The sequence below is a fragment of the Hordeum vulgare genome, chromosome 3H (assembly GCF_904849725.1).
Source record: "Hordeum vulgare subsp. vulgare chromosome 3H, MorexV3_pseudomolecules_assembly, whole genome shotgun sequence".
Taxonomy (NCBI): Eukaryota; Viridiplantae; Streptophyta; class Magnoliopsida; order Poales; family Poaceae; genus Hordeum; species Hordeum vulgare.
Window position 1 is genome coordinate 559461127 of NC_058520.1, and position 12358 is coordinate 559473484.

Below are 12358 nucleotides of genomic sequence, written 5' to 3' on the forward strand. Positions count from 1 at the left end.
TTTGTTTCGTATTGTGAACCTCAACAGGTACAGGAAGCGCTCGATGATGAGGATTGGCTTATGGCCATGCATGAAGAACTTAACAACTTCGAGCGTAACCAAGTCTGGGATTTAGTGCCAAGGCCAACGGAGGAACATAATGTCATCGGGACCAAATGGATATTCAAGAACAAGCAAGATGCCAATGGGATTGTGATTCGAAACAAGGCAAGATTGGTGGCTCAAGGCTACTCCCAAGTCGAGGGTATCGACTACGGTGAAACCTTTGCCCCTGTTGCTCGTCTAGAATCTATTTGCATGTTGGTTGCATTTGCTTCTCATCATAACTTCAAATTACAACAAATGGATGTGAAAAGTGCCTTTCTTAATGGTCCTTTAAATGAGTTGGTCTATGTCAAACAACCCCCGGGATTCAAACATCCCAAGCTCCCCAATCATGTGTACAAACTTAATAAGGCACTCTATGGCCTTAAACAAGCCCCACGTGCGTGGTATGAGTATCTTACTGAGTTTTTACAAGATCGTGGGTTTGAAATTGGGAAGATAGATCCCACTCTTTTTACTAAGAGGGTTAAAGGGGATTTTTTTCATATGCCAACTATATGTTGATGATATTATCTTTGGCTCTCCTAACATTTCTTTCAATGAAGAATTTGCTGCACTAATGACTGAGAAATTTGAGATGTCCATGATGGGAGAGTTGAAGTTCTTCCTCGGGTTCGAGATTAAACAAGGCCTAGAAGGGACCTTCATCAAACAAGCCAAGTACACTCAAGACATGCTCAAACGGTTCGAGCTTGAAGACGTCAAACCGGTCAAGTTCCCCATGCCAACAAGATGCAAGCTTGACAGTGATCCCAATGGTAAAGCAGTGGATCAAAAGGTATATCGCTCCATGATTGGATCTCTCCTTTACCTTTGTGCATCTAGACCAGATATTATGTTGAGTGTAGGGATATGTGCACGGTTTCAATCCGCACCAAAAGAAAGTTATTATATGGCTGTTAAGCGAATCTTTCGATGTTTGGCTCATACCCCAAACTTTGGCTTATTGTATCCCAAAGGAGCAAACTTCAACCTAGTAGGCTATTCTGACTCAGATTGGGCAGGAGATTGTGTGGAGAGGAAGTCAACTTCTGGAGGATGCCAATTCCTTGGTCGCTCACTGGTAAGTTGGTCTTCAAAGAAGCAGAATTGTGTCTCTCTATCATCCACCGAAGCTGAGTATGTGACAGCTGCAAGTTGTTGTGCACAATTGCTATGGATGAGGCAAACTTTAAAGGATTACGGTGTCACTTGTGACAAAGTGCCTCTTCTATGTGACAATCAAAGTGCTATCAAGATTTCCCTCAACCTAGTGCAACATAGCAAAACCAAGCATATTGATATTCGCCATCACTTCATTCGTGAACATATCAAGCTAGGTGATATTGAGGTTCATTTCATCCACACTGAAGAGCAACTTGCAGATATTTTCACTAAGCCCCTAGATGAAGCAAGGTTCCGGGAGTTAAGGCATGAGCTAAATATCATTGATTCACGTAATGTGGATTGAAGCTAGGCACGTTGCACCTTACTACGCATTCTATCTTGTTCTAGATGTAGGCATGGACATAGGGGGAGTGTTGTTCTCTCAATGAACTCTTCCTCCCCCCATTATGCATAAATCGATCTAGTCTTTCACTTTAGCCATTGCCAAATGGCACTTGTGCTTCAAAGACGAGCGTTGGTCATGAACCCAAGGATAATTCTTCGCGGTGTCATACCTTTGTCTCAAACATAGGTGGCCTCGGCCACCGCCCCCCACCTTTCTCTCATATGGAAGAAAGGATACAAAATGACAAGTCAGTATATCTTGCTGGTGTTATCTTCTTATTTTCACTAACTTGTCATTTGCCCACGTCCTTCTCATCTCCTAGGTCCCGTTGTGACATTTGCAGCGATACTACCGCCAGGGGTAGCGGTACTACCGCCAGGACTCCAGCAGTACTACCGCCAGAGGTAGCAGTACTACCGCCAGGACCCCAGCGGTACTACCGCTAGGGATAGCGGTACTACCGCCAGGACCCCAGTCTACCATGACCTAACTAGGACATTTTTAGGGTTGTCTCAAGGGGGAGCGGTACTACCGCCAGGACCGCAGCGGTACTACCGCCAGGTAGTGGTACTACCGCCAGGACCACAGTGGTACTACCGCTGGCCCGTACCCCTTGGGCTATATAAAGGAGTGGGACCCCGTTTTTCCTGCCTCTTTCTTCTTCCTCGTGGCTCCTCCCTCCCCAACCCCGAACTCCCCTATTTGGATCTCTATCCGTGGAGCCCCTTCTCTCCATTGAGTTGGAGGGTTTGCTCCACTTCTTCTTCCTCCTCCAAGTGCCATGGACCCCGGTAAAGCTCCTCCCTTTCTTCTCTTGGTTGATGTTTTCTTGTTCTAGGGTTAGGAGCATTGGTGGTTTGGATCCATGTCTTTGATATTGTGCTTTGTTCTTGGATGACATGAAGGAGATATTCGAGGGGAGTGTAGGTCCTATGATTCTTTGCTTTTATATTGGCATGCCCTAGGATTTTCATGTTTTACATCAAGCACTTATTCTATTTTTTAGATTAGATCTAAAACTTGCATTCTCTTGACTACGCATGTCCTTATTTAGATGGTACTTGTGATCCTCATGTGGTTAGGGTTGTGGTGGAGTTCTTAGTGATTATACACAGCCCATGGCCCTCGTAAATTCCATGTAGCCATCTCTATGGGTTCTTTTCATATTCAGATCTGAAAATCAAACCCTAGCGGTACTACCGCCAGGGGTAGCGGTACTACCGCTAGGAACTCAGCGGTACTACCGCTAGGGGAGTGGTACTACCGCCAGGACCCCAGCGGTACTACCGCCAGGGGTAGCGGTACTACCGCCAGGAGGATACTATGTCTCTTCTTTTTATTTGCTTGGCAATGTGTGTTTACTTTTTATGCCTCTTCTTGTTCATTGCCTTGACTCCTTCTGTCGCTGTTTTTCGGTGTGTGTTTTGTGTCACACGTGGTGCTCGCCGCTCGAACCCCCCACGGGACACACAGTCGAAGCATTATCGCAATCCAGAGGCTCCAGAGGGCTCCGCCACTTCCGGTCTGCAACCCAAAAAGAAGTCCTTCAAAAAGGTCGCTCACAAGGATAAGGGGGTCAATGTTCGCACTATGCCCCCTAAGGATTTTCTGCGGTTCTGCACCCAAAATCACTATCTCCAAGAGAAGGTTGTGATCAGGAATGTCGAGCATGTTTGGGCAACGGATCACTTCAGGATCTATCGTGACATCATCAAGCATTTCAAGAAGAGTTTTTTTCCAGTTTAGTGGATTGACTTGGCTCACCTTCAGCGGAACCTGGATTACTTTGGTGACGCTCTCTCTCTGATTGAGAAGCTGGGCATTAAGGAGATCATCTCCTTCAAGAAAGACTTTGATCCAGATGTTGTTGCCCAGTTCTATGTCATAGTTCATTTCTCGCCTGATGACGAGCGCTCCCTGGTTTGGATGACTGGGACTCAGAAGATGACAGGTTCCTGGCGTGAATTCATGGCATTTCTCAAGATTGATTTTCAGGGAGCTGACACTCCACTTGGGTCGCGTCCTCATGCTGCAGCTTCCACTGATAGGGCCCCCGCCAAGGACAGGTTGCAGCAACTCTATGTGAAGAAAGGTGTGCTCCCCAGGCATCTGGATATCATGCATCGGATCTTCCGCAACACCCTCTTTCCTTGCATTGGCAACTTCGACGAGGTACACGGCTCTCTGGCTGAGATTCTTCTGCTTTGTGAGGAGGCTATGACTAAGGAGTCTGTCCCTCTCGATATTTCTGATGTGATGTTCATTGAGCTCTGGAACTGCATCATGATGCGCAAGGTTCCTATCTACGGGCCCTACTTGTTTGCCTATATTTGTCAGAAGTGGCAAGACACCTATCCGCTTGAGGAGTTCCACCTTCAGGCTGATTACTTTGTGCATGATCCTATCAAGCTCCGCATCAAGGACAAATGGGCCAACCCATCAACTTCATCTCAGCACATGGACACTGACACACAGACTGTTGCTGACAGAGGAACCGCTTCTCAGTCCCGCTCTTCTGCCATGCCATCTTGGGTCGTGAAACTGCAGGATAAAATAAAGACTCTCTTCTGTATGCAGGCTAAGGGACAGTATCAGACGCACGTGGCCCAGAAGGAGAACCGTCAGAGGCACAAGCGTGTCCTGAGGACACTTGATGTTGACATCTCCAGCGGATCAGAGGACGACATCACTCCAGAGTCTGCTTGGATGCGGGCTCAAGGTTACCAATGGTCTGATGCAGAGGAGGAGGAGGACAATGAAGAGGAGCAGGACGATCAGGATGCTACGGACGAGTCTGGGGATGATGAGGATGAGGAGTGACCACCTGTGTCGTTAGGTGTGCCCCTTTTTGGCGTCTTGTGCCAAAGGGGGAGAGAGTCTAGGAGCTGGATTTGATTTGAGAGTTAAACTTTGCTTAGCTTTGCTTATCTTTCGTGTTTGCTTTGAACTTGGTTTGCTTCTATTTTGCTATCTTTGCTTTGTGTGACGTGAGACATGAACTAGTGTGAGATTTATTTCCATCATATGCTGTGAGTCATATGCTCCTTATTTTCATATATCTCTATCTTTTTGTTCATATGTTATTCACTGTGCAAATCCGGTATTGTCATCAATCCACCAAAAACGGGGAGATTGTTAGGGCATAGTTCATGCCTAAGTAATTTTGGTGATTGATGACAGTACCGCAAAGGACTAACCGTGTGTGTTAAGATTTCAGATAACACACGTCAATGGCACGAGACGACTCGCCCCCTCTTTCATGGAACAGAAGCACGGTGTACTCTACGATTCTCTTTATTTGAGTCATAGGAAAGTCGTACTATTAAGAGGGGAACCATAGTGGAAAGGTTTGGGTGAAATCAATCTTCCACGCGCACACTTCACCTCCTTTCCCCCTTGCCGGCAACTTTGGAGTGGCTCCCGCCTTTGTGTGTTTCTCTTCTTTGCAAATGGTCCCTCAGCGGTAGTACCGCTGTGCCTAGCGGTAGTACCGCTGGCCCTAGGGGTAGTACCGCTGCAGCTGGCGGTAGTAACACCCCTGGTCAGCGGTAGTACCGCCCCTGGTCAGCGGTAGTACCGCTCCAGGAGCTTAGTACCGCCTTCCTAGCAGTTGTACTTGGACGGACCTTTTTGCGAAGACTTTCTTGGTGGTGGTTGGCCCGGTAGTGCTTATGCACTACCATGGGCCCAGAGGTAGTACCGATGGAGTGCCAGCAATAGTACCAGTGCAGCCAGCGGTAGTACCGCTGGAGTGCCAGCGATAGTACCGCTGCATCCAGCGGTAGTACCGCCAGGCACGGGCTGTGAGTGGGAAAACGGTTGGATTCCCCCCCCCCACTATAAAAGGGGTTCTTCTAGCTGTGGAACCTTATCTCTTACCCTCCCAAGCTCCATTGTTGCTCCCTAAGCTCAAAAGTGTCTGATCTCTCTCCCTAGCCAATCAAACTTGTTGATTCTTTAGGGGTTGGTTGAGAAGGCCTAGATCTACACTTCCACCAAGAGAAAAGTTGATTCCCCCACCAATCCCTTGCGGATCTTGTTACTCTTGGGTGTTTGAGCATCCTAGACGATTGAGGTCACCTCAAAGCCACATTCCATTATGGTAAGCTTCGTGGTCTTGTTGGAAGCCTCCAAGGTTTGTGTGGAGTTTGCCCCAACCTTGTTTGTAAAGGTTCGGTAGCCGCCTTCAAGGGCACCTATAGTGGAATCACGGTACCTTGCATCGTGCGAGGGCGTGAGGAGAATACGGTGGCCTTAGTGGCTTATTGGGGAGCATTGTGCCTCCACACCGCTCCAACGGAGACGTACTTCCTGTCAAAGGGAAGGAACTTCGGTAACACATCCTCGTCTTCATTGGTTCCACTTGTGGTTATCTCTAACCTTTACTTTGTGAATGCTTATGTTGTTGTCTATCTCTTACTTGTCTTAGTAGCTCTTGTTGTTAGCTTCATTACGGTTCACCCCATTGTTGTTATATTTGTGAACCCGTATGTTGTTTACCCTAACTTGCTAAGATTAATTTAAAAGTGGTCGTTGCCTATTCACCCCCCCCCCCCCGTCTAGTCAACCATATCGATCCTTTCACCCCTCCAGTACTTCTTTCCTCCAGTATTTTTCATTTATTCCAAAATAAATCTCCATGAAGTTTCAGCCCATTTAGAGATATGTAGAATAGGTATCTTTGACATAGCTTTTTTAGGTCCAGAATTCCATCTGCTCGCATTCTTCCTCTTGATGTAAACCTTGCATATTATGAGAGAAAAGGCATTAGAATTACTCCTCAAAGTGGTATAATGCATAAAAATACTAAAAATAACAGTAACAAAACATGATGCAAAATGGACGTATCATACACTTCCTGAACCACCACCGGAACCTATTCAAAAGAAGTGAGGTTTTCTATTCCCGAGTCCAGAAGACATGCAAGAAGCTAAGAGATCTATGAAAGAAAAAGGTATTAAATCTAGAGACATCAAGAATTTACCACCTATTCAAGAAATACATGGACTTAACACCCCTACACGGGTAGTAGAGGTAAATTCTCTCTATAGATTTAATGCAAGTGATATACCTTATACCAAAACTCCTAGTCAATGCATGGATGAATTTGATAATTATATTTTCAAGCAAGGGCATTTCAATAATTATGTCAAATATCAATTACAATGTAATGCAATGATGATAGAATGCTTGAGTGACTTGATGTTTAGAATTGCTAATGATGTTAAAGGTCTAGGTAAACATGCTTCCATGGTTCATACTCAACTAGACCAAGTTGATAAGTCATAAAATGATTTGCTTGCTGAATTAAATGAGAACATGAATGACCACGTTGTTAGAGTAATGACTAGAGGAGGTAGAATGACTCAGGAACCTCTTTATCCTCATGGTCATCCTAAAATAACTGAACAAGACCCTCAGAGAATTAATGATGATGCACATAGTCCATCTAAAAAGAGAAAGAAAAAGAAAAATGATGGGACTTTGCATGCTTGTAGTGAACCTGTTACAGAAAAACGTGTTGAAAATCATAATGATCTTTCTGTTTCTGATGCTGAGACATAATCTGGTAGTGAACATTCATTTAGTGATAATGAGAATGATAATGGTAACAATGATGTTCATGTGATGCTCAGCCAAATAGTAATAAAGAACCTCATAATGATGTGGGAATAGAACATGTTGAAGATCTTGTTAACCCACATCCTAAAAATAAACGTTATGAGAAGAAATACATTGTTGCTAGAAAACATGGTAAAAAAAAGAGGGCCATGGGTTCAAAAACCCATGACATTCCCTCGTAAGCCTTATAAGAATAAGGACGAGGAGAAGTTTGAAGGCTTTGCTGAATTGATTAGACATGTCTTTTTGCGCACTCGCTTGACTGATATTTTGAAGATGCCTCCATATGCTAAGTATACAAAGGAAATTATTACCAACAAAAGAAAGATACCTGGAACTAAAATTGCTACCATGCTTGCTAATTATTCTTTTGATGGTGGAGTGCCTAAGAAATTGGGAGATTCGGGTATACCCACAATACCTTGCTCCATTAAATGAAGGTATGTAAAAACTGATTTGTGTGATTGAAAGAACAACTTCTCCCTAGGTGGTTTTGATAATTAATGGCAACATATATTTCATTGGACTAATGATTCTACCAAGTATATTTCATGGAAATTTTAATGAAAGGATTGGCAAAGGATTGTGAGGAGTTCCCTAGATGCAAGAAACATCTATTGGCAACAAGCTTTAAGGCTCTACATTTTGCTTTTATGTGAGAAATCACAATTGAGTCCATAGGAAAGCCAATACTATCAGAAGGGGATGAGATGTCTGTGACACTAGTAGGGAAAACCTTATAGGTAGAATGTTACTAATAGCGCCAGTTACGGGACAGGAGCTATTGCTAAGTACCAGTAGTGTGCAGATGGAAAGGCGCTACTAATACATTTTATCAGCAGCGATGGGCCGTCCGTAGAATGCTACTGCTAAGTGGGTCAAATGGTAACCCAGGCTCAGCATAAATTAGCATCGCTCTGGGAAAAACAAGCGCTACAGCTATTGTTGTATCTGTAGCGCGTTTCTTTAGACAGCCGCTACAGATATGTTTCTACCATTAAGTTTGTGGATCCCACTTATCAGCAGCGTGTGTCCGCTTGAAATGCCACTGCTAATGTAATTATCACTAGCGCGTTTCTCATAAGCGGCGCTACTGCTAAATTCCTACGTTACGATGTTGAACCCCGCTTAACAGCAATGTGTGGTGGAAGGCGACGCTACTGCTAGTTTATATATTAGTAGCGTGCATATCCCAACTCGCGCTACTGCTATGGTCGTGAGCCACATATGTGCCACTGTTTCCCCACCTCCTCTTCTTCTTCCTTCATTCGTCCCCACCTCCCCTTCTTCTTCCTTCAATGCCCCCTCCTCCCACTCTCTTTTTTGCCCCTCCATCACCTTTCCCCATCTCCTCTTCTTCTCCCTTCCTTCTTCCCCACCTCCTCTTCTTCTTCCTTCAATGCTCCCCCTCATTCCACTCTCTTATTTGCCCCTCCATCACCTCCATTAATGCCCTCCCTCCCTCCCCCCCTCTCATCTCTTTCTTTGCCCTCCACCCTCACCTCCATTAATTAATGACCTCACCTCCCCTCTCTTTAATATTTTATCCCTCCACTAGCTAGCTTGTTCTCTCTCTCCAACCTCCCCTCTCTTTAATATTTTATCCCTCCACTAGCTAGCTTGTTATCTCTCTCTCTCCCTAGTTAGAGCTATATATCTTCATACCGGGCTTGATCTCTTCCGACATATAGGTGAGGAAAAATAAGAAATAACGTGCAAGAATGGAAATATGTGTATCTGATTGTGCGCGCGCGATAGGACCGAGCTATGTGATTGTGTGTGTGCATGTGTGAGTTGCCTATATATTATGTATTTTTTGAAATGTGTGTGACATGAGTTGTCATGTTTTGCCAAAATGTCGATTCATTTCCTTTTCGATGAATTTTGGGCAAACTCGACATGTCCTATGTTTAGGGAAGGTCATGTCAAAATTTTGTATGTATTTGTTGCATGCATGCGTACGTGGTTATAATTATTTGGCATCGTGCGGGCAATCATGAAGGTCAATGGAAGGAAGGTGGAAAGATACTGGCAATCCGCGGTGGACGACATGTATGAAAACAAACGAAATAAGGTTTTATGTTTGTGTCGTAAATGCAAAGATAAAGTATGCCTCGACCCCTTTAAGGCTGTAAATTAAAGGCACACCTGCTCATGCATGTTTTCATGGAGGGCCATAATTGATGGATAAGTGAAGACGGTGATGGGGAGGACGTCGACGGGGCAGGCAATGAAGACATGGGCCAGATGAAGAGATGATCGAAAATGGGCCCGGCGAAGAGGGCATCGGAAATGGCGTCGTACATGCCGCAGAAGAGGCAGGACCTGGCGGAGAAGAGGTTAGACATGATGGAGAAGACGCAGACACGTCGCAGTCCATACTAAGTTGAGCCATGCGGGACCCGCATGTTTGAGAATTGATTCGCAAGAGGACAACTAGCGACAGAGCTGCTTCTAGAGAGGAGGCCAAGTTGGCGCAACTGGAGCTAGACTCGAAGACTCCATTATATGATGGTTGTGATCCCGAGGTGACCCGCTTGAGTTTCACACTAGAACTGCTCAAGACAAAGGCAAAAAACAAATGGACAAACGCAAGCCTGGATGACTTTTTGAAGTATCTAAAGAAGGTTATTTCCGCGGGAAGCATGTGTCTCACTAGTGTTGAGGAGGCCAAAAAAATTGTGTGCCCTCTTGATCTGTCGCACATTAGATACCACGCATGCATCAAAGATTACATCATATATCGGAACAAGCACGTGAAAAAGACCATTTGCCCAATGTGTAATGCTTCACGATATAAGAAGACCGGAAAGAAAGCTCCACAGAAAGTCATATGGTACTTTCCCATCACTCCGTGTGTGCAAAGGTATTTCGTAGATCATAAGAAGGCAAAGCTCATGCGATGACACGCTAATAGGGTGAAGCCAGACGATGGAGATGATCCAAAGCTGAGACACATCGCAGATGCTAGTCAGTGGAGAGTATTAAATGTTGAATATAAAATTTCATAGATGATCCAAGAAACATCATGCTTGATGCTAGTACTGATGGCATGAATCCGTTTAACAAGCAAAGCACCAACTATAGCACATTGCCAGGGCCGGTCCTGAGATTTGGGGGAGGAGGGGGGCGAGGCAAAAACTAATATGAAGGCCTTATCACCTCTCATATATTACTTTTGTCCCAGACTATTTGTCTTAGATTTTTTTAATGAAGATGCATCTAAAACTAACATATGTCTCTAGAGAGAGTATTTATGTATGCATATACTCCCTTCATCCGGAAATACTCGTTCTAGAAATGTGCAAAATGGATGTATCTATAACTAAAATAAGTCTAGATACATCTATTTCTAGGACAAGTATTTCCGGACGGAGGGAGTATGTATGTATGTAACACATCAATCTAGAAAATGCACTGAAATAATAACTTCTACTCCCTTCGTTCCTAAATATAAGTCTTTTTAGAGATTTTATTAGAGACTACATACAAATGTATATAGACATATTTTAGAATGTAGATTCACTAATTTTGCTTTGTATGTAGTCATCTAGTGAAATCTCTAAAAAGACTTATATTTAGGAACGGAGAGAGTATAAAACATATTTATGACTCATAAAAACGACATGATATAATCATAAACACTTACTTGGCACTTAACATCATTAGTTGGTTGATAATCTACCGGAACTACGGCCAACTCGTCGACGCACCTATATTACTCTTTGAAAAAGAATTCCATGGCTCCTCTCCATGATTAATGAACACATCCATAATATTCAACAATGTTGGAATTTAAATAAATAGACAAAAATTACAAATCAGTCGGAATAAATAATCTAATAATTACTACTCCCTCTGTCCCAAAATAACTGTCTCAAGCTTAGTACAATTTTATACTAGAGTTAGTATGAAGTTGAGACACTTATTTTAGGACAGAGGGAGTAATATACTGTACGTACATTGACAACGATTGGTGAATCAGTCATCGACAGTATACCTAGGAAAGTGCATAAGCTCTGGCTCACTGATTGATTCTACCTATAACTTTGAGAAATTTGCCCAGGTTATCCTAAAAAAGGAAAAGTACACCTAGGAAAGTTTTGGCTTGCAAAGCAACTAGGGTTGATTGGTGAACTGGTGGGATCGACTTCCCGATACACACATATCACAGATGAAAGGAGCCCTGTGGCAGAAGAACTACAGCGGCGAGATCAGAAGTCAGAAGTAGGCGCAGAGGTGGAGCACTAGATCAGGAGCAGCAAACCAGCGGTCTCCCGTGATCGCGTTTCCATCTGTCCGTCTCGAAGACTCGCGTTCAATACATGTCGTAGATCCGTAATCGCCTCTCTTTCGTCGCGTTTGTTCCCTGGCAGCAGCCGCGCCGAGGCGTATGTTGCGAGAGCTCCTACCTGCCGGCTGCCGCTCATTGCGACAGGGATTCTTTTTTTCTTTTTTTAAGAAATCTGCAACCTTTATTAAATCGCAATATGCATGGAAATACAGATTATATCGGACAAAATACCTAGCCACAGGTGGCGGCCGGATAGAAGAGAAGTTGTCGTCTTAGTGAGAGAATGAGCTTCGGTATTGTGCTCCCGCTTCTCATATATGAAGGTAACCGCTTTAAAGACCCCCTACAAAATTGTAGCTCCCGGATGATTAGAGCATAGTGGCCTCAAAAATTATAGCTCCCGGTTGGTGACCACTTTTATGCAGTCAGTCGCCATACACATAGTTGGAAGATGTAGATCAGAGGCAAGGGCCATAGCTTCGTTGCACGCTTGAGCTTCAAATGATGCTGGATCAACAAGGCCATCAAATACCATGACCGAGGCCCCAAGATAATTCCCCATCTTGTCCCGTCAAACCGTCGCGGCTGCGCCCCGAGAACCATTCCTAAATAATTCTCCATTAATATTAATTTTTGCTACCTCACCGGGCGGAGGAAGCCACAACATTTACGGAAGGACGGTTCGTGCATGCATGCCCCTGCTAGTTGCATGCAGGTCCTTAGATCTTGTGGACGTACATGGGGAGAGCTGCTCCAGATCCTCCAAGAGTCGGTTGATGAAATAGGAGGTATTCATCAGACTCTCAAATTGCTCGTCATGGATTGCGCGCCGACATGCCCATCAA